The 24,040-nt window shown below is 29.0% G+C and overlaps 1 protein-coding gene across 4 annotated transcripts in view; it reads left to right on the top strand.

The window, feature by feature from the left end:
* The first annotated feature begins 2,921 nt into the window (after positions 1-2,921).
* The window catches only part of LOC142325156 (uncharacterized), a 506,788-nt gene continuing 485,669 nt past the window's right edge, over positions 2,922-24,040 (top strand). For all 4 annotated transcript variants that reach the window (XM_075366560.1, XM_075366557.1, XM_075366558.1 and 1 more), the window contains exon 1: positions 2,922-3,081. The gene's annotated coding sequence lies outside the window, so the exon portion shown is untranslated. The remainder of the gene's footprint in view (positions 3,082-24,040) is intronic.

The raw sequence follows: 24,040 nt of genomic DNA, 5'->3' as shown, positions 1-24,040 counted from the left end.
TACAGCTAATGAGAGATTTCGCCCCGATTTCTGTTCCTCCGCTAATATTAAGCCCTACTGAAATTCTGGGGAGGTAAATTAAGAGGCAAATTTAGTGATTTCTTATGTTTTTTTAGCTAAAAAATATTTCAAAATGGGTCCCGGAATTATTTTTCTCATTATTTTCTACTAAGTAGGGTGTGTACAAATTAAAAACCTGTTTTTTTAAACTCATTTTTTTATCTATTATACCCAATTTTATAGAAAATAATGGGAATACAGTTCTGGGATCGATTTTTAAACGTTTTTTAGTTCTAAGGCCGTAAGAAATCACTAAATTCACCCTTTAATTTATCTCCCCAGAATTTCAGTGGGGTTTCATTTCAACGGAGGAGCAGAAATTGCGGCACAATTTTCACTAGCCGGAACTCGCTAATGAAGCGTTTTCAGACGAATGTTTATGCGAACATTTTTCATTATTTTTATGAGAGAAATACGTCTATGAAGTTTAGAAGAATTCTCCCGGGACATTCTGCATATATGTATTCTTTTTACATATTTTATATATATATCCACTGCTTTTTAATTTTTATTATTATTATTATTATTAACTTATTTATTTTCTTTTATGTTTGATTTTATTTTTACATCTAATGTTAGCTGTTTTAAATCAAAATGCACATTTAGTTTTACATGTTTTTGTTCGGTTTTTTTTACTAAATTTTGCTGCATTTCCTAAAGTATTACAAAAATGTATTTTTCATTCCTAAAATGATCTTTTTTATTCCAGCGGTTATTTATATCAATTAAAATTTCGTAGTTTTATAATAAGATATCAATTTTCGTAATGGTGTTCCAAGTCTGTTATAATTAGTCATTCCTTCTTAGTTTTGAAATATCTTAATGCCAATTTATCAAAACATTTGTACTTTATCTGTTACTTTATACTTCATTTATTAACAAAATAATAATTATTAACACTAATTTTACTAGGAAAGTTTAGTGTATTGGCAAAATTTGCATAGATAATCAGCTGCAATAGTGAAATAGTTATTACTCGTTTATAAGAGATACATTTCTCGTAAAAAAATATTTATAAAAATTAATAATGAAAATAAAATAAACCATACTAAATTCTTAAGTTACACTATTCTTTTTTTTAAAGTAAAGCTACGAAAAAGCTGAACCATCATATAGTAGAATGTCACTGAACCTCTTCTTTTGCCTGCTATCCTTTATGCTAATTAATAATCCCTTTTATGCTAAAATTTATATTATGAAAAGTTTCCTAATGAATGGAAACTGCGTGTATGATGAATATTTTTCCACGAGAAAATTTATATTAATTTATATGCTTTTGTTTTTTTCCTTCATTTTTATTACACCATATGTTCAAAAATTTATTACAACTGTAACAGATAATGATATAATGATAACTAAATATATATATATATATACCAGATCTTTTCCGGTAATCAAAACTGATAGCAGCTAATGTAAAAGCAGTTAACATGCTAAATATTACACGTATTTGTCGATCAGTTGGTGTAGTGGTTACATGTTTTAGATAAATTTTCATCGTATAACCACTCCCAGAGTGAATAGAGATTAATTGTACGGTTGATAAACGTCAACATTTCAGTGGTCTTTGGATATTTATGTGTAATAATACTTTCAGCAATGGGAACCCGTTTAATGTTACGGATCTTTTCTCTTATAGCTCCATCATTCTCATTCATTGATATCAGTTGTGTTATATACTATTATTATTATGTTATTTATTAATATTATTTATCAGCGCTAAGATTAATTAATAAAATAATGGTGAAATTGTTAATTCTGCATTTACAATTAAACTGTTGTTTTCATTCTTACTTTATCAATATCGTAATCCGATTTACTTTACATTTACAATTAAACTGTTGTTTTCATTCTTACTTTATCAATATCCTAATCCGATTTACTTTATCAATATTGTACGTTAGTGTTGAGTCTTAACTTGCCTCTTTCCTGCAAGTTTCTGCATCTATTCTGCTTTTAGTCGATAATTGTATCATATGGTGATGAGGTATGATGATGATGATGATGAATTTTTGCTACTCGTCTGAAATTTGGACAGTAAAGAAAAATGCTTGAAGTTTTTACATTGGGTATCGCATGAAAATGGTTACTATATTGTAAATTACGAAATGGATGCGAGTCTGTTTTATAATTTGTCCAAACTGCACATTAATGGATTCATATTTGTGCGAATTCATTTTGTGGAGATACGACCGGAGTATCGACATATTTGAACAGACAGTGGTGGGTGTTGTAGTTTTCTCGCCGCCGCATTAACTACAAATTGTGACGCAACATCAAAATTTTACACAGAATGTTTCTTTTTTTAAACTTATAATTGAAATATAGAGTGTTGTGGTTTTCAAGTTATCAATAATATTAATAACTATAAGTGGCGGGCTCAAAGAGAATAAACCAGTTTATACATAATAAAAAGAAAATTAAAGTTTTTAAATTATATTTCAAAATTTTTATGTAATATTTTTTAAAGGTGTATTAGTTACAATGATAAAAGAATAAAATGATTTGCCCAACGTTAATTTATATTTTCCTGTGGTAGTAAATGACTCTGTATAGAGTTATTACTTAATTGCAATATGAAATAAAAAAATAATTCTTTATAAAGAGAAATACGAATAGTTTGTTTTTTAAATTACGGTTAACTTATTTATTATGACTTAACTATAGGTTAAGAAATATTTAAAATTTAAATAATAGTCCACTTAAAAATATATCTGCCATTTTGTATCTTAATAAATAAAATGCCTATTAATGCTATATATGCAAAATTAAAATATGAATAAATTTTTTAGTTGATTGTATGATTGCAGACAGTCGATTTTCAGCTCTCAGATGGAGATGACGATTGTTACAATAAGCAGAGCGTTAATAGTTAGCAGTGTAGTGGATGTAGGAGGAGTCTGCGCGTGCTTGTGCGTGGCATAGTTTAGAATTACGCCGCAGTTAACATTGAGCTCCTCTCCGTGCGGCTGCCGGTGTTCGCTGTGCTCTATATCGGATTAAGTTGCCAAAACGAACAAGGTAGGCAACATTATAGTTTAATAATTTAAAAATATTTATAATTTTTTTTTAGTTCGTTCTGTATGTATTTTAACAGTTGATTTGAGTTACATGATATTAATAGAACGAACAGTCGAAGCCGGTGGGGACAAATAGATTATTAATTTGAAAAGGCCTGTCAGTTGATCGTATGAAAGTTCTTTGCTTAGCAAATGTTATTGTACATTTTTAGAAAACTTGTATCAACTAACTGGGCGAGCCGGTTCGAAGGTGTTAATTTAAATATTGTTATTGACAGATAGGTCAATAACCACTAAAAAAAAGCCTATGCTGATAAAATAATACATTTCTAAAATATATAACTATTGTATAGATGTATTTTATATAATTATAAAAGAAAACAATACTCGATTTCAATTTTTTAAATATCATTTTATAATCTATGCACAAATCGTAGCTTTCGTGTATAGATATATATAATTTTCTTATTACATTTAAATTCTTCTGTAATAATTTATAACCACAGCAATTTAACGTATTATTTTTATTAATTTATTATGTACCCCATATCATGGCCAAATAATAAGGTGCAATTTATTTTATTGTACAATAAAACCACACGATTTGAAAAAATTAATTCAGTATGAAAAAATGTTTTTTCTCAGAATCTAATTTCTAATGTTTATTTTCTTAAAACCATTGTATTGTTTTACTAATGTTGATTTAATTGTACTTTAATATAGGCCTATTATTAACGAAAGAATCTCTTTGAGAAACCATAAATTTCAAATCTCATTCAAAAAAATTTTAAGTTACAGCGGCTGAAATATGAACCACAACGGTTGAAAAAAAAATTTTATTTTTTATTTTTTTTATTTTTCATATTATTGTATTTATAGAATTATACCACTTTTCTCTATGAATAGAATAAATACAATTTTATCATTATATATATATATATATATAAAATATAAACGATCTAATTTTTTGTATAACATGATAATTTTAATGAACTGAAAATTGTCATTGATGAGAAATCCGGAAATATGAAGTTATATAAAATAAAAACAAAATGTCAAACAAAAAACTTAGTCGGGTGTTAATATACCAGATTACCAAATTTAGATAATATTATTTGATGTGGTTTCATTTTAGATAGCAGAGCTGTTCGTTGTCAAACATTCAAAGGTTAATATAGCTTTGTACTGTACATTATGCAGGATTTTAATCAATTTCACTCAAAATCAGAATTTTATTTAAATAAACTGTTTCAACTCAAGACTGGCTTAATAAAACAATTTCTACCATGGCCGATAGTATAAAATAATAATAATAATAATATTAAAATAACTGCTTAATAATATAATAAGATGTTATTATTGTACGTATAATTTAATAATATTGTGATGTGCAATGTTTAGTACTTTCAGTAAACTCAAGGACACAGTCCGCTAATAGAATGGTAAATGATTTGTTTGCAAAAGTTACAAACATAATTAATACCCAATTTTAAAAATCATAGCCCTTCATAACGTCAATAAAAAAATACAAAAAAATTATCTCTTTTTTTCTTTTTTTTCTCTAAAGCTTGTATACGTAAATCAACGAACTACAGAAAAGATTTACGTGATATTATAAGCATTATTGTAATATGTAATATAACGTAATCAATTTTTTTTTCTCATTTTGAGTTTCTTAACAAATTGTCAGATGATTAACGAGTAAATTTGATTAGAATTGTAATTTAAAAATATTTTTATACAATATCGAAATAATTCAAAGATTCTAAAATAAATTGATGAGGACCGTAATATAGAAACTGTGCTTTGTTAGAGGTAGAGAAATTCATGACTCTAGGATTACCTTCTTTTTAACAAGAGATCCAAAAGCTTAGCTCGCTGTATAAACAGAGATCAAACAAACACGTAAATTATAAATTATCTGGCTGTAAATCTATTGGACATAAGCGATGACATCAGACGAATGAAACGCTTCCATTTGCAAGACCTGGGAGGTGTAACCAAAGGAGTAACCGGGAGTAGGAACCTAGTAGTGTTCCTACTCCTAGGAACTTCCTAGGAGCAGGAAGATGAGTCTGTGACTGTTTTGAACGTCATTCTGATAGTCTACAGATTACAGCTATTTCTAGTACCGATGAATATTTATTTTATATATAGTGTTGTTTTTATAAATTGGTACTGATGACATTGTTTTTATTCCTTTTTACGTGCGATTTATTTTTAAGCTGTGTTAAATATTGAACTTTACTGAACCACTTATAGAAGGCTTTTTCTATATATGAGGTATTGTACTTTTGCATGCTTTAATGAGAGATTTCGCTGGGGACTCTCTTCACACGTGAGTATCATTAATCAAATTTACCTCTGCTCCCCTATGAGTTACAGATTGTAAATACTAACTGATAGGAAAAAATATGTTAAAGTAATAAAATTCGAAAAGGGAATGAAAATATTTAAATATTATATACCGTTTGTTTTTTGTTCATTGAGCGATTTATTATTCTTTTGAACTAATAGTACAAAAAATTATCAATAACTAAATGTTTTAATAAACGATTCAAAAAAGTGATTGCAATCTGTATAAAACTTAATTATTCATCATACATAGGAATGTGTTCTTATTCACAATGGAGATGTGAAGAGAACACACACATTTGTGTGATTGTGCGTGTGTGTCCATGCAGACACACATACACAAGTGTATATATGTATACACATACACACACACATGTATGTACACCACACACATGCAGAAAAGAGAATACTGAACAGAAATTATTCCGTTATAGTCTGAAGAAATTTAAGATGTAGCCTACATGGTTATTGAATTGTAGAGTTTTCATATAAATCCTTGCCTGACGTTTCCTTTTAAAGATATCTTATACGATAAAATTCTTTAAACACTAATAAAGATAAATTGTATTTTTCGGACATAAATAGATATTTGAAGAATAATTCTTTTTTCTTGTGACCGTAACTACCGTTAAAAAAGTGTATCCGTGTAAAACGTTTTTACAAATTATACAATGCAGTAATCAAATAAACCTTGAAGGTCTTCTGCTTGTAATATAGGATGGAACAATTTCTGATCCGTGACTAAATCTAAGTAAGGAAACATTGTTAAGTTTAATATGGATAGAAACAAGATTTCACTACTTAAGTTAATTACATAGCCTTATTTAGCTTTAGTTTTAGCCGTATCCACTAGTAATTTTTTTTTACCGATTGTAAGAGGGATATTTATAAATAATCTCCGGTCGAGTAATAAATAAAATAAATTGAAAAACATTTACTGTATACCAAAGCTACGTATGAACTTATATTACTTTTCAACATAGTCCCCTCGCAAAATTAAAGCACTTTTAATCTCGTAATACCAGCTTGTATAATTCTTCTTCAAAGAACGGTGCCGCTGAAGTATCCAAAAATTGTTTGACTCCATTCATGAGTTCATCATTGCGTGTGAAGTGTTAAGTAGCCAACCAGTCCTACAATTTTTTAACACGTAAATCAGACAGTGTCAAATCAGAGCTGCAAAGGTACGTTAAAAATTCTACCACTTAAATTGTTTAATACACCGTCAATCCTAGCGTAGGCCATGCATTGTTGTGAAAAAAAACAAGCCCTTTTGTTAGCATTCCTCGTCGTTTATTCTGTATCGTTCTCCTAAGCTTTGTCAACCTTTCAAAGTAAATATCTGCGGTTTTTTTTTTAATCTGCCAAAAAAAAAATGTTCTTTACGTAACTGGGAGAAAATGTTAGTTTATATTTGTGGCATTATTACACCAAACTTCTATTATTATTTGGATATATAACTACAGTATCTCATTATATTCACTCTCCTCGAATCCTGACTTGTAAGTTGGAAAATAAAAATTAACGAAACAAAGTCGAAGCACGTAACGTTCACCCTTCGAAAGAAACACTGTCAACTGTTTCTATCTTTAATTTCCAATTCTAAGATCTCAAGACTGTAAATATTAAGGTTTTCATCTTGACCGACGACTTACCAGGGCAAAACTTATCAAATCTAAGCGGATACATTTGAACCTCAAGTTTTAAAACATGTACTGGCTAATAGGACATAGATCTCGGCTTTCGGTAGAAAATAAATTATCGATCTATGAATCCATTTTGAAGTCTATTTGGACTTGCGGCCTTAAATTGTGGGGTACAGCAAGCAACTCCAATATTGACATATTTGAACGCTATCAGACAAAAACACTGCGAAAAATGCTGAACATAAGTAATAACCTCATATATAATGATTTTAAATTACGAACCGTTCGAAAAGAAATCTCTCTGGCCAGTGTAAGATATAAAAATCATTTGGATCAGCACCCAAATTATGGCAGTCAGTTTATTGGATAACACAATCGGTGATTTTTCAAGATTGCTAAGAAACAGTGTTCTTGATTTGATTTATCGTTTCAATTAGGTGACTTTATCGTCCGGCCTTGCGGAGTACTCTTCTATTTCAATTCTTTTGTTTCGTTATTATTAAGTCACAAACCACTGGGTCTGTGGCTACTTAATATTGGTCCAAATAGATCTTATTTACTTATTGTTCAATTCTCTTACTGAAGAGATTGAAAAGTTGCTATGACGTTACAATATAAAAAGAAAGGAAAAAAATTGGATATATCAATTTATATTTTAGCTCGAGATAATAACACTGGGTGTAAGTCTTTTAAAAAGAAATGATAAATTCCATTTTTCAAAATCTAAAAACTAAATCTTTTCAATAGCTCACTGTCGATAATCATAATTTCCTATTCGGTTTCCTTCATAATAAATTTCATTTTATTTAATCTATAGTAGATATATTGACACAATAATTTAGTAAATATTGATTACTCTACCCATAGTTAGGTTTATTTATTTATTTGTAAATTTTAACGTTCTACATTTTAAAATGATTTATCTGAAATATGAACATTAAAAACATAAACGTAAAAGTGTTTTTTAATGTGTAATGTTTAATAGTTTTGTTTTATAATCTATTTTTATGCTGAAGTCATTAAAATTTTAGATTGCTTCGTATGCAGTAAACGTGCAACTGTATGTGTGTGTGTTTGTTTATATGTGTATACTTATTTATAAATTTGAGATCATTATATGGGGGGGGGGGGGGTTATAAAGATTAAAAGTGAGTCATCAATATAGGTGGTGGGAAATCTACGTAGGCGCTCATAAATAAAAATAAATGTACTAAACATTTGAAACAAATTAGTTATAACGTAACTTAATATCACCTTTATTTATATTTATTTTTTTTTTACAATGCGCATAATTACTTTTCACAAATGAAACAGTATAATAATTGTGCTATTACTTTACATTATAATTTAATATATTTGAAACATTCATATTACGTACGATCCCCAACTATGTTGATTTTAAAATTTACTATAGTTATGACAAAAATTTACTTTTTTTTACTACGTTTATTAAATTTCTATTAAAATTTCCTATAAATTTACAGACTCTAATAATTATTATTTTTAATAATAAACTCAGTAGCTGATTAATTCCACACATGGACAATTAAGGTATTTTTTTTTTTGAAATCCCAGGAAAATCCTGGAATTCTGAAAGTCAAAAGTGTTACCACTCAGCCACAAAAGCACAACATCTGTCCATTAAAAATAATCGAATAAAACTTAATTTTAAAATTAATTTTTTCCCTCCGAATTTTGTGGCTTGAAAATCTCAAAAACTACTTGATTAATTAACATTTCAATTTAGATATGCTGTTGCAGTGTATCTGACGTTGTGTATGTGAAAATTTGATGATGATTGATTGAGTCGTTCTTCAGTTACGCCCGATTTAAGGTCGAACAAATTTGAGTGAGGTAAGTTAGAATTGTAGTGTTTTGTGTTGCAAGTTGAAACGTTGACGTTTCCAAAGGTGTTTTTGTAAAATTTTAGATTGGAATGAGTTGATACCTTTTAAGAAGGAAACAAAATAAAATATCGAAAAGTTGATCTGCGCAACAGTTTTATTTTATTTTTTTTTAAAAGGTCATTATATAAAAGGACACTTCTTTAACTACATTGCCTCAGTATTTATTATTAAGTTGTATACGTTCAGAGTATCCAAATAAAAACACATGTTTCTGCTTTTGCCAAGTCATGATTGGCAGTGTGCCTTTTCTAGTCGTTGACATTATAATGTCAAATATAAAATTTATAAAACATGAATTGTAATATTATTAGTATGACACAACTAGTAACTGGCAATCACTAAGTGATAAAAAGATTTTAAGTAACTATATACTCGCTTTTTAGATAAAAATAAAAAATGAACAGTTCGGAGCGAATGGAAAATAAATTTGACAAATTTTAATTTAGAAATTTTATTCGATTTCCTAAAAGGTTTTTGACTATACCTTCTTTAAAGAGTTAAGTAAATGTACTCTCACATTTAAACTGTGAACTATAAGAAACAATAAACGAAAAGTATTCAAGCGGTGTTGATTTTACAAATTCCATTCCTAGGTTTTTAGTGCTCCATTTTATTTTTTTGTACACTTCTTTTAATGGAAATTTTAGATATTTAGAATTTTATTATTTGAATTACCTATAACAAAAATAAACTTCATTTTAAATAAATTAAGTTTTTTTTAAGTTAATGGAATGTTTAAAAAATCCCAATAATTTCTTGTCAAGTTTTTTTGACCCTGTTTGTCTAGTTACGTTTGTTAGGACAAAATTATATTACAAAAGTGCCCCTAAATATATATACATTAATTTTTACTATGTTGAAATTTAGAGAGGGATTGTAAAAGATATTTGTAATTTTCATGATAGGCATAAAGTAATTTTAGCGCCATGTAAACAATACATTGTTCTGTTCAGTAAGCATGTTAAATTACCGTAGGTAATGCAGATTGCATACAATTTGAGCATTCCTTAAATTGACTATCATTTTTTAATATTAAGACAAGCATGAATGAATCTATTGTGTTTAGGAACCATTTACATTTCTGAGTGTTAGTTTTCCATGATTCTGTCTTTCCTTTATGATAAATAAAACTATCAGATACTAATTTTCTGACTTTTGACTTCTTATAATATACGCTATATTCTTTTTCAGTGATGTCATGTAATAACATTTTTTCACATACTTCTTCACTGATGGTAGGAATTATGAATTAATCCGTCACTAATCCAAAGTATAATATAAAATTCTTTGTAACATTGGGTTAATGTAGGATGAAGTAGACAAGACATTTAACTTCCTTCAATCAGTCAGGATAATACTTGAGTTGTATCTATTTACAGTAAATGTATTTCAATTTTTTTTTTTTTTTTAATGAAAGTCCTTAATCCCAGCAAAATCATTAATTTTATTGTCTGTTACTTTTTACATTAGTTTTACAAAACCTCTTGTTTAGAGTAGTTTTTTATACTGTTTTATCCATCAAAATCTTTTGCTCATCAATTATTTTCAGAGTAAATTTATTACAGTTTTTAAAAGTAGCTTTTTTTTTGCAAACAAGTTAATAAAACGAAGTTTAGCAATGCTAGATAAAATTAAATCTTTGGCTTTATCAGTTCTATGCTACTGCCACTCAACAATCTGGTTCCAAATAAATCATGTTCCACCACACCGAACTTAGGAAATTTTTAATATATATACATATTTACTGTCACTATACTTCTAATCACGGAACTTTCTACTTCCATCTAAATGTAGTATTCGTGGAATTTCTGGAATATGTATCATGCCTTTTAGTCACGTAATGAATTACTTTATGTACTTAGAGAATCCTGTCTTCTTATTACAAAAATGCTTATAATTATTACCTTGTAATTTAATCATTTTTATTTTAGAATCCAATTACAACTCTTTTAGTTTTTATAATAATAATAATAATAATTCATGTGCAGTTTTAAGGAAAATATTTAGTCTTATAAATGACGACACAATTAATATATATATATATTTATATATATATATATATATAAACTGCGTCTCCTACAAATGCTGTTATCAGAAATTTAAAGAAATAATACATGAGCGGAAGATAGGCTTTCATAGACCACATTTTAAGTATGATTGATAATAAAATTTCCAAAAAAATACCCATATTTTACCTAGAAAGAAAGATTAACAATTTTTATTATGATAAAGTTAAGAAAAACTTAAAGTAGGGATAGAAAATGAAAAAATCGGGATTAAAAAAATTTTGAAAAAGGAGGATTTTCTACAAAAAAGAAACTCCAAACAAAAAAAAGAGTAGCAACAAAAAAATTCAGGAAAAAGACCGGTGGAAACTTGAAAAGCACTCACAGGAAATGAAGGAGAAGGACCCTAAGAAATGTTTATTGGGCTGTAAGGAAAAATAAACCATACGTAAGCTTTTTTACTTCCTTGTACGAAGTAAAGGAAGTATTGTGATCGCGAAAAAGTTTTGTTTTCAGATTTCAACGGAAATATCCATTTTGACTAGTTTCGGCGTGATGTCTGCACGTACGTATGTGCGTACTAAGTATCCCGCATTACTCAAAAACGATTAGCCGTAGGATGTTAATTTAGGACTGTTGTAATATCTAGTTGTGCACCTCCCCTTTTGATTGCAATCGACTGAACCAAAAGTGTCCAAAAAAGTCCAAGATCCAAAAAAAAATTTGATTTTGGACTTTTTTTAATTGCAGTACTAGATCCTCATTGAGAGATTTTCAACGGTGTAACATAAGTGATACTTATTTTCATTGGTTGCGGAGTTATAGCCAAATAATATTTTAATTAATGAAATATTTGGTCTTACAAGGGGAAGGCACATCGGTTCAAATCCGACTTCATCTCCTTTTTTTTTGTTTTAACTTTTTTTTAATTTATATATATTGATTTATTAATAATTAATAATCTTTCATTATAAAAAAACGTTTAAAATAAATAATAATTCAGTAATTACAATAAAAAAATATGAAAAAAATATCAGAATTTTAATTAATGAAATAAAATTTTATGTACTTTAAAATGAGTATATGTAATTTAATTGGCGTACTGGGAAGTCATGTGGTATCCATATCAGATTTTTTGTTTTTATAAATAAATCGAATATAATTTTAGCTTAGCTGTAAAAAATACTAACTGTAGTTATTTCACACTTTTAGTATTTGATAGATAATAAGTGTATAGTGCACCTTCAACTTCAATTATTCAATTTCATTAGACAAAATGTGTTTCTTAATATGCAACGACCACCAGCCTAATTCATCGATAATTATTTAATAGTATTGCATATTGACAAAAAACTGCCACTGAATAACTGAAAAGTTAACATTTTTTAGATTAAATCAGGATGTAATATTAGTGATATCAACCATTATCTTTTAATATAGTTAAGTGGCAGAAACTGGTTATTTATACGTTTTTTAGTCAAACACGCTTTTATAGCAAATCCAAGCTGCCAAAACCTTTTTACTTAAATGTTAAAAAAATAATAGTAATTATAGTTCTAAAGATCATCTCATTTTTAAGATAGGTGAATACCGCCTTTGCTCATTCTTTTAAAAAATAATCCTTGCTCTTTTGTAAAATCAAATTTAGCGATTAGTTTTTACTTTTATGAACATTCTTATTATTGAAAATTATGATAATCATTTTTTTTTTTAAATAGGTTGATTGCTTTGTCATTACTTAATTTCGGATAAATCTTTAATTTATTTTATTCTGTGATTAATATAAACTCCAGAAGCAAAGTAACATACCAAGGGCTACTCTTTGCAGGTTTATTATAATACATAATGAATTCTTTACGATGATTTTTATATTTTACTTTAATATAAAAACACTTTTACTGCTAACACCAGCTTTTGATTATGTGTTTCAAAAGTCTGATATTTTTACGAAAATAGAGAGTAAAATGAAGATTAAATTTCTGGTGGAGTCTTCATAATTAATCTTACTTTATACTCTACTTCAAACGGGAGAGTTTTTGTTGGATGGTCTGACTGACACTACGTTCAATCGCTTTTCGAATCTTTAAAGATTTATAGCGTATTAATTAGTTTTTTATCGCTGAAAGTAACAATATTTATTTACATTTATTCACTAGCTAAATATTATATAAAAGTTATAATCCTTGGATTATAAATTCCTTTATCTCAATCTCTTACTACATAAACTGTCAACTTTATAAATATTATATACAGAGTTTTCCGGGACGTATTCCCGAACTTCAGGTACTGATTCAGGACACCAAAATGAGCAAAAAAGTACATATCTACATAAGTCATATTTTGCTTTTTTTCCTTCTGGACGCCATTTTGTGATTTTCAACAAAAAAAATATTTCTCAAGAACTTGTAAAATAATAACAATAATAAACCTACTTTAATTAAATTTGGCAAATAGAAGACTAGTATCTTATTCTACAAAATAAAAAATTTTGAAAACGTGTTACCTTCAAAAATTTTAAAATGGGGTCATGTTAATTTTTTAATTTTCGATATCTTTGTCTGTATAATTATTTACCTGGTTTTATTTCCTCTGCTAAATATAATAAAAATCATTAATAATAAAAGTTAATAGGTAAATTAATAAAAATTATCAGCTTCCATTAGGATGCGCAAGAATACTGCCGGGTAAATTGTCTGCAATAATTCGAATATTCATATTTGTCTACGGATTATTTCAAATGAGGTGTTGCTTTGTTCAAAATAAAATGGTTAATAAATTTTATAACAAGTTAAAATTTGATCAAACATATAATTACAAAGATACTGAATATTAAAAAATTAAGATGGCCGCTATTTTAAAATTTTTGAAGGTGACGTTTTCAAAACGTTTTACTTTGTAAAATAAGACGGTAGTCTTTGATTTGCCAAATTTTCTCAAAGTAGGTTCACCCATTCCTGAGAAATAATATTTTTTTATTGAAAATCACAAAATGGCGTCCAGAAGAAAAACAAAGCAAAGTAGGACTTACGTCGATATGAACTTTTCTGCTCATTTTGGTATCCTGACTCAGTACCTGAAGTTTGGGAAATACGTCCCGGAACAGTCCCTATATATATAAAACAGTTCAGAATTATTTACATGTAGGAAGATGATTTGTAGTTATTCACGTGAACAGTAATAAAATGACTCACATTAAATAGAATATAATATTCTATAATGCTAGAAAAATTCCTTTTTTAGTTAATGTTTAAATCCATATTAGTGTTCTTTTATAGGATTTGGTATAATTGTAAGGTTTCCGTATCAGTTTACTTCTGCTACACAAACGTAGAAATCCTTCACTAAATTTATATTAAAAAAAAAACACCTGTTCTACATGAAAATTTGATTAATTTTTTTGTTTATTCCTTTATATTTTATATTCATATATTCGGTTTGTTTGCGTTATCAGATAGTTAAGGCTATGGTATGGAGATAAGTTAGTAAAATTTTCTTATACCCATGAAGTAGCGAAATTAATACGCCAATTGTCTAGATTTAGATTAGTTTTTAAAAATAAGTTTAACCTAATTCTTTTAGGTAACAAATAAGTTTAACAAAAAACTATTTTCATTACATATGGTGTTGCATAACTAATTTGAAAAATTTGATGTGAACAACACATGACTTCCTTGTACGCCTATTAAATTACATACTCACATTTTTTAAAAGTACGTAAAATTTTACTCGTATTTCACTAACAAATTCTGATTTTTTTTTCATAGTTTTTTTTAATTTTATTATTGTTATTGAATTATTATTTATTGTAAAAATATTTTACAACCAGAGGTTAATAATCATTAATAAATCAATCAATATATTTAAATTAAAAAAAATTAATTAAAAGAAAGGTTAAAAAAGGAGATGAAGTCTGATTCCAACCGATGTATACCGATATATATATACGAGAAATTATTGTTCTATTAAAAAAAAATTACTTGTGCTATCTTTTGGTTTGTTACCCAATAAACTGAATAAAATTAAAAGGACAATTTCTGTTACATACGCGGATCGGTATTTAAAAACCTAAAATAAAATTTAATATCCTTTCTTAACAAAAAGTTGAAGGAAAGTTTTTAAAGAGCTCCACTTGAAGTGACTTGCAGCACTTAATGCATGTTTTCATAAATCACTTAAAAATACCGTAATTTCAAACTTCATCTCAAATTTTCAGCCACTTATTAATTAATTTCATTTGTCAATTACAATGCAAAAGATATCTAGTTGAATTCATGAACAAAGCAGAGGAAGATAAAATATTTACACAGCACTGATTGAAAATGAGGACACCTAGTAATGAACAATGCAGTGCTTATCATTTTAATAATAAGAAAAATGAAAAGGTATGCTTATATTGTCTAATAATTTTATACCTCTTCCTAGTCTTCATTTTAAAATGTCTTACCACGATTATGTTCTCTATCCCGCACTCTCTCTCCCCCCACGTAATTCTCTTCTCTCCCACCGTGTATTTACTCATACTAGTAAAATAGTTCACCGTTTACTTGTTGGTTTACTATATTTAGATCGGAATCGAGCTTAATAAAAACTTTGTAATTGATGATACTTTTAATTATTCTACGTCGTAAAGAAAACATTTTATCTCTGCATCTTCAAAAATTTTAGAGAAAGATTTTTAAAGGTAATGTTTTTTTTTCTTTTTTTGACTGATAAACTAATTCACCATAGAAGCTTACGAAGAAGTTTATAATTAAATCAAGGTTTTTTTTATTTTTCATTTGGTTACGTTTTGATATCATTAATTTGATTTCTTATAAAAACTTCTTCATACCTTTCTATTTTTTGGGGTCTATTAACGTTCTGTTATATTTTTCAAGAATTATTTGCATTACGTGTTTTTCATAGCTTACAGCTTTCTACCAATTATATCAAATAAGAAAAAAATAATCTTTACTTTAAAGTACATTTGGTCCATATAGTTATTTCGACAAAATTTGCAATAAGTATTTTTACAATTTATTATATTTTCATCCAGCATTATATCTCAAAAGTTTCCATTTTATAATTTTTGTTCTGAATTTCCTATCATCAGTCATATTGTAAGAGGTTTATCATACGCAACTTAAACAATACTACGAAAAGAATTAGTATATCGGTGAATTCTGTTATTGATTTAAAAAAGTTTAATTTGTGTGTGCGTGTCTTTCTCACTCTCTCTCTCTCTGTTTGTGTGTGAGTGTGTGTGTGTGTGTGTGTGTGTGTGTGTGTGTGTGTTTACTGACATCTGTATTTTTTATTTATCCACGAATATTGAGGAGATCGGCTTTATTTAATCAGCATCTCAACTTTCTAATAAGTTGATCAACTACTGGATAAGAAATAGGAGAGCCGTCACTTCCAAATAATTCAAGCACTTAGAAATTCTAGATACAGGTCCTTAACTCTCATCTTCTAGAACTGTAGCAAAAACTCATAGGAAGAAAATCAAAAGTAAGAAAAGAAATTTGTGGTGTAGATATATCAAAGGATGATATCTCTCTACGGAGGGATTTAAAACTAAAATAAAATTTTCCAGCATAAAAACTTGTAAATAAATCCTTCCCTGCATACAATTCTTCCGAATCTGAAATATTATTAAGTTGAAAGAGTTCATAAATCATCAAAGATTTTACATTATATTGATAGTATGTTTTAAAAATTGAGTTTCCTTTAGATACTAAGAAGGCATTCGAGAGCAGTTCTAGTCTTCCCTAAGGAGAGCCTTAAAAATGAGAACCTAGAAAATAGATAAACTAGATAAATTAACTAGAACGATAATCCCCGCTATATTTTCTTTACCTATAGGGTAGATTTCATTCAATTTTTTTATAAGCTACCAAATATATCATCACATGCTCTCAGTTTTACATTCCTATCCGGAATGATTAGTTGCTATCAATTGAATAAAAACTTCAATAAAAATCAATGTGACTTGCAGGTAACTACCACGTTTTTATTAACCTTAATTATTATCAAAATCAAAGTTCGTATATTACGTGATAGTGCAAACTACCATGTCAGCAAATATTTGTAGTATTCTAACCGATCTTTTCTACCATTACTAAGGTCAGGTTTTGTTCATTTTACAGCCTATGTAGTGATAAATAAGTTGAGAGATTGCAAAATTGTTATTAAAAAAAAGGTCAATTACATCAGTTAAAAAAATAAAATAAATCAATCATTTATGTTAAGCTAAATTTTTCGTTGAAAAATTGATCAATTGTAATACCTTTTTCGTAATAGTAAATTTGCATTTAAACGGTTTTTAGGTAGATTTCATGAGAAAGCTACCAATTGTAATGGGTATCATGATTCGACTTCCGAAAAATATCGATATATCTTCGCGTTTCACATACCGCAAACCCCAAAACCACTTCCAGTTCAAAAGTTTATATATATATTTAACTTTTTTGTGGAAACGATAACTGCCGTAATTTTACGCCAGTCACTTTCAAATTGATACATAAAATATAACGACCAAAAATCTCGGTCGAATTCGTTAATGGGTAAAATCGGACCATGGGATTGGAAATAGGGGGCTGTTTCGAAAAAAACAAAATATCGCTGTAACTTTCTTATTAATTAAAATATCGAATTCGTTTAAAGTTCCTACTATTCTTTGGATAAAGGCCTAAAACTTATGTGAGTAAAGTTTTATGTGAGTAAACCAATCATTGGCCCAGGGGGTGGAAAAAATGGTGTTTCGAAGACAAAAAAAATCATACCTCCCTTAGTAGCCACAGTATCAAATCGGTTTAATGTGCTCGTTAGTCCTCTAAACATTACCTAAAACTTTTATCTGAACCATTTTTTTATATGACCAATCCTTACGGCAAGGGATGATCAAAATATTACTGAAATTGTAAAAAGATAGGGCTTGTCGTATGTTAAACATGTGAAATTGTTTTTAACATGCAACCATTGTCGTATTGAGTAAATTTGAAGTTTTTCTTAACTTTAAGATCGAAATATTTTTTATCCCTACTTAGCATCGGTGAAATCTATCTCTGCTTTCCAGCTTGCTGAAAGAGATCTTTTTTATCGTTTAGGCATCGTTAGCTGTTTTTATATATTTTTATTAAAGCTTTATTTTAGACATGCTTTATGTTACTAAATTATAATTTTATACATCTATGTGTTGATTACTAATATCTAAGAAAATGCTTTTCGTAATTTTATTAAAAGTTTTACTTATATTTCAGTAACAAAATAATGGTTTAATCCACCTTATATTTTATTAGCGATTACCCGCAGCTTCACTCGCTTGTAGCTTAACGTGAAGCTTGACTCTTCGATGCTAGTTTGATCTTCAGTTTTGGCAGCTATGGATGCTATTTGAAGTTCAGCTTGAGAGTTTTTTGTAGCCTAACACTGAGCGGGTGAGACCGAATGAGGTGGAAAACGGATAAGAAGGAGATAGTAGATGACCAAATTCACAAAGGGGTAAAAAACAAAACAGTTGGACACTAATTTTTAGCTTTGATTGTTGATAACTTCGGGACTAAGAAGACTATCAGAGCAGGAAAAATTACATTTCTTTAGAAAATTTTATGTTTTTCAAAATGAAATGTAGGTAACAATAGTCCTCTTTTCTGGTACTGTTAGTGTACATAATTTCATGAAGATCAGAATAAAACTAAATCTGTATAAAAGGCAAACGGACATACAAACATTTTTCTTTATATATACTTGTATATAGAAGATTATTAATTAAATGAATTATCCAGCTCTCGCACGGTTATCATGCCTTACCAATTTACGAAGTGAAATTTTGTAAAAATTGTCTTCAACAAAGTTACATACATCACAACTTTATTTTTGCACCACTACCCAAAAAGAAGTATAATGTATTTAGGGTTAATGTATGTATGAATGTTTGTTCCACCGTAGTAGCTCAACGGCTGAACCGATTTAGATGTATGAACTGAATTGGAATCCTTACGTTACCGGGAGTGTTACAGGCTGTATATATATATATATATATAAATTTTAAAAATTTGGGAAAAAATTATACTACGTACAAAATTGTCACCCGCATGCTATTTATTTATCCTACATTAAAGAGGAATGTTTTTTTTGACAGTCATGTTTTTTAAAATTTTAATAATTTCTCTTGTTTCATTAATATTTTAGCAGAAATACGTTCTCAAGAAATACATCCACATCGCAAACAGCTCATAAAAATTTCATTTCAGTTTTTTTCATTAAAATATTGTTCCAAAAAATTATCCTAAGCATGTATATTAAAATAAAAGTTTAGAAGAATTAGTCAAAAATTTTAGCCTATTCAAAATGTCTAAAAGGATTTCTTAAATGTTATTTAATAATCTTTCATTTTTATTTCTTTAATTATTCTGACAAGTAAAACTTCGGTGATTAAATTTCGACTTTTTTTTTTTTTTTTTTTTTTAAACAAAGGTCGACTCAAAGAATACCTTTAGTTAAGGTATAGTTTATATTATAATTATGATTATTATAAAATTATCCAACTAGTTATATTAAAAACGATTAAGTTGTTCTTGCATGTTATAAGACAAGTAGAGATTATTAGCTAACTTTCTTCAGTTTTTGTTTAAAACGCAAAGATGTTATTATATTCCTAAAAATACGCATTAAAACTTTCAATGTTATTTTAGCTAAATATAGGTAACATTTTAACTTAACCCATGTCCGTATCAGAATGTAGACTTGTAGCACACTCGTGTACCTAAATATTTTCTTTTTTATTCATTCTTTCATAACAACTTACGTAGTAATGATCACGCGAGAGATGAGAACAACTTTTTAATCTTACGTTGATACCGTATGCGTAGAGAAACAGATGTAATCGATACTGTTGGCATATTTTAAGTAAAATAATACTTGTTCTGTACAGACTATAACTAATTCAGTAGGTTGTGACTGATCGTAGCATAATGTTGCCTTACTGGTTTTGTCATTTACTTCATATATACAACAAAGTAACGATAAAAACAGCATTGTGTGGATTGATTTATTTTTAACAATTTTCACATACAACTTTATTTTTATATATAGAAATGTACTTTACTTTTTTATTATATTGTTTCACAATTGTATGTGAATAAAATTACCTAATTGTTCTGTCCTATGTCAGGAGTTTCCATTTGTCTTAAACTCAGGATTCTATGTTTTGTTTGTGTCCTAAAATTGTATATTTTCTTTTATATGATCGCTAATGTTTAATAAAAATTGATGTAGAGGTCCGTTTTATTGACTAAATCATTCTGTAACTTATTTACCGCTTTTTATACGTTACTTGATTTCTGCATGATTTTAGTATTAGCCAAGTTGATAAATGAAGCTATACGGTGTAACTTCGGTAGAAATAAAAGTTAGTTGTAACAGCTAGCTAACAGAAACAACAGGGATTTTTCAGTTTTTCTGTTTTCTCCATAGAGCGGGGGCGCTTTATATTAGACTACACTTGATTATTAAAAAAAAATAATTTGTTACCTTAATAATTTAAAAATAATATCAGATTGTCTAAAATATATTGAGCCTTTAGAGACAAAAATTGAGAAACATTTATTGTTATTGGAAAGTAACATTATGAGAACACATATGCACCATTTTTCTGCCATTTTTCCGGCAACGCCATAATCCATTCATTGTAGAACTTGTGTGGTTTCTGGTCAAAAAATTGTGACACGTGGTTTTCACAGGCCTCCTTTGAAACTAAACATCATTCAAGAAGTTCTGCAGAGATCGAAACAAATGTTAGTCTGAGAGTGCCACGTTCGGGATATGCGGTAGATGCATTAAAACCGTTCAGTCTAGTTTTCTCAATTTCTGACGGATCGTTAAAATGTATGCGGTCTGGCGTTGTTAGCGTGGTATACGACACCCCTCTGTTGACCAGTTCAGGCCGGTTTTTTTTTTTATAATTGCTTGGTGCAATCGCGCTAATTGTCGATAGTACACCGAGTCTATCGTTCTGCCTGATGGCAGCAGCTAGTGATGCACGATGCCCTTCAAGTTTTACGAAACGCACAGCATAAACTTCCTGTGCGTCAGTGTGAGCTTTGTCACTGACTGTGGAGCTTCTCCGCGCTTCGACCACGATCTTTTTTTGCACATGGTTGTGCAAGTTATCCAGTTTTCATTACTCGTGTTCAACCACTTCAGAAATGACACGATTTCAGTACGTATCAGTAAAGATTTGCGGATAGAAATTCGATCGAGTAAATTTTTCTGAATCAAATTATGTGGCACCCAAACATCGTGTTTTTTTTTGTAGCCAGCTTTCTCCAAATGTAGGCTGTATCTACATCTTTATTTATGAACATTATACAGTGGAACGTTAGAGGTCTTTGGTCCCGCATTGAAGATGTTTAGAGTATTGACGCGCGCGCATGAACCATTAATCATATGCTTCCAAGAAACGCACCTTCTAAAAGGAGATGCAGTAACACTCAGAGACTATTTCTGTGAGATACGATTGTCTAGTAGACAGTAGAGAGATTGGTGAAGTAGCTATTTCTATGCGGAATGAGGTATTGGCTACAAGGATACCACCACTGGCTACTGTTATTCCTGCTGTTGTTATGAAGGGATACCCTTCAAATTGCATATCTGAAATTTGTATCTCACCGAACTCTTGAGTTCATTGTTGTAGAAATATCAAATCTGCTCACCCAAATACCATCGCGGTCGTTAATATTAGGAGACTTCATCTACCACATTTCTGCTCCTCTCGAGGAAATATGATAAACAGAGTAAAACAAAACTTGGACCTTTGTCTACTGAATGATGGGTCACACACATTCATGCCCCTATCATCTGCCCTTACAGGCATTACATTGACCTTATATTGTCCAACATCGATCTCTCCGTATTCCCTCGTCTCGTAGTTTATTCCCTCGTCTTAATTGCTCAGTGTGTCATGACTTTGAAGGCAGTGTTCGCAGGGCAATTATTATGGCTTTTGGTACCGACCGCGAGATGAACCAAAGACCACGAAGATGGAGTGTTCAAAAGGCAGATTGGAACGGTTACCATAAAATCGTCCCAGCACAATATGACGATGTTAGAAACGTCCTTGATCAACTTTCATCTTTTACGTCCATGATACTTGAGAATGCTAATAGATATATTCCACAAACATCGGGAAATCCTAGACGTCCTTCCGTTCCTTGGTGGAACTATGATTGCCAAAACACTATTAGCAATCGAAGACAGGCACTACGAAAATTTAACCGCAGGCCTACAGCCGAACATCTAAATTTATACCGTAGGGCTAGAGCTGTATGTCGTCGAGTATTCTTGGACGCTAAGAGGCAGTCAAGGACGAAATACGTGAACGCTATCTCATGGGCTACTCCCACGTCTACTATGTGGAAAAAAATCCGTGCAATTTGCGGATCACCGAAACAATTTATTCTCGAACTCATTCATGAAGAAGAACTCCTTAGATCACCTTCTGAAGTGGCAAGTAACGCAGATTATTTCCTTTCGGTTTCCCTCACCTAAGCATACAGTAAAGAATTTCAGAGGTACAAATTACAAATGAAAATATTATCCTTAAAAGTTGGTGATTCGGTCGGTGAATTAAACGCTCCATTTTCATTCAACGAGATGTCACACGCACTTAAAATTCACGTGTCACCTCCGCTGGACCTGACAACATTCGTTTCAGTGTGCTGTCATACAAACCTAATTCAGCGTTTTTCAGTTTTTTTTAGAACATTAATCTTTGTTATCCGAGAAAGTGCCCTTTAAACCCTTTACGGATTTTGTTAAATTTTTTATATTTTAGTTTTTCGTTTTAAATAAATTTATTTTACTGTTAAGATTCTGACTGTGATATTAGTTTTAAGATTACGTGATATTAGTTTAAGTTTTAGTGATATCTTATCTGTGGTATTATCTTTAAGTTTTAGTTGTTTTTTTATTTTTTTAATATTTTAATTTAATCTAGTTTTAGCTTTTAGCTTTTTATTTTTTTCCTTGTATGTGATATTAGTTGTAAGTTTTTAGTTATTTTATACTTTAATTTTAATCTAGTTTTGGGTTTTAGTTTTGTTTTTAAATTTTTAGCGATCATATTATGTTTGATCTGGGCGATGATAACGCGAAAGCGTTTTTCGCCCTTAAAAAACTACTAGCTCTAAACTCCTTTACTGGTATACGTAAGAATATCTCTCAGAAGGGAAAGTTTTTAATTGTAGATAGCACATGGCATACCATTTGAAGTACGACTTAACGTGAAAAAAGGACTAAAAATTGGGTACTTTTTTTTATTAATATCTCACGCTGTCGTATTATAGTTTTTATAAAACTTGTTAGATTAGTATGTTTATCAGTATGTTAAATAGTGTGGAATTGAAAGTATGCTTTGTAAGTAAATTTTTATGAAAAATGATGATAATTTTATTTTACTTCTGCTCACGGAGTAATTTTTTCAATAGCATAATATATTATAATTAACACTACAAAATTCCATTTCTATATTCCCACGTACAAGTTTTCAAAGCTTCTGTGATGAATCGGTGCAGAAAAAAAAACGTTTACTGTTGTTATCTTTTACCTAAATTACTTTAGTACATCACACTCACGTGGTTTATGTAAAGTGGCACATAATACTGTAATTACTCTAGAAACTTTGCTAACTTATAGGAAAATATATACTTATATATATTTATGTAAAATATTTAATAAAGTTTTTCAAACAGTTTTTTCGACAAGCCTGTTTAACGAGAATATATGTAGTACAGTAATTATTTATTTTGAGAACAATCTAATTTTGAGTTATAAAAAAAAAATTATTTTTAACAATCAATCGGTTAAAACGACAAAATATTGGTATTCGTTAGCCTCTAAAGCAGGTTATGTCGGATATAGCGATATCCGTTATAATAGTACTTTATTATATGAAGAGAAATAAATCAACTAATAACATTAATTAGGTTACATATTAAATTATTTAGTAACATTATACCAGTCTTCAATTGGTATTCGGTATTGTTCTCAAGTGGTAATATTTACTC

The sequence above is a fragment of the Lycorma delicatula genome, chromosome 5 (genome assembly GCF_047948215.1).
Source record: "Lycorma delicatula isolate Av1 chromosome 5, ASM4794821v1, whole genome shotgun sequence".
Classification (NCBI taxonomy): Eukaryota; Metazoa; Arthropoda; class Insecta; order Hemiptera; family Fulgoridae; genus Lycorma; species Lycorma delicatula.
Note: the sequence above shows the minus strand (reverse complement) of the source record. Positions and strands in the feature narration are given on the sequence as shown.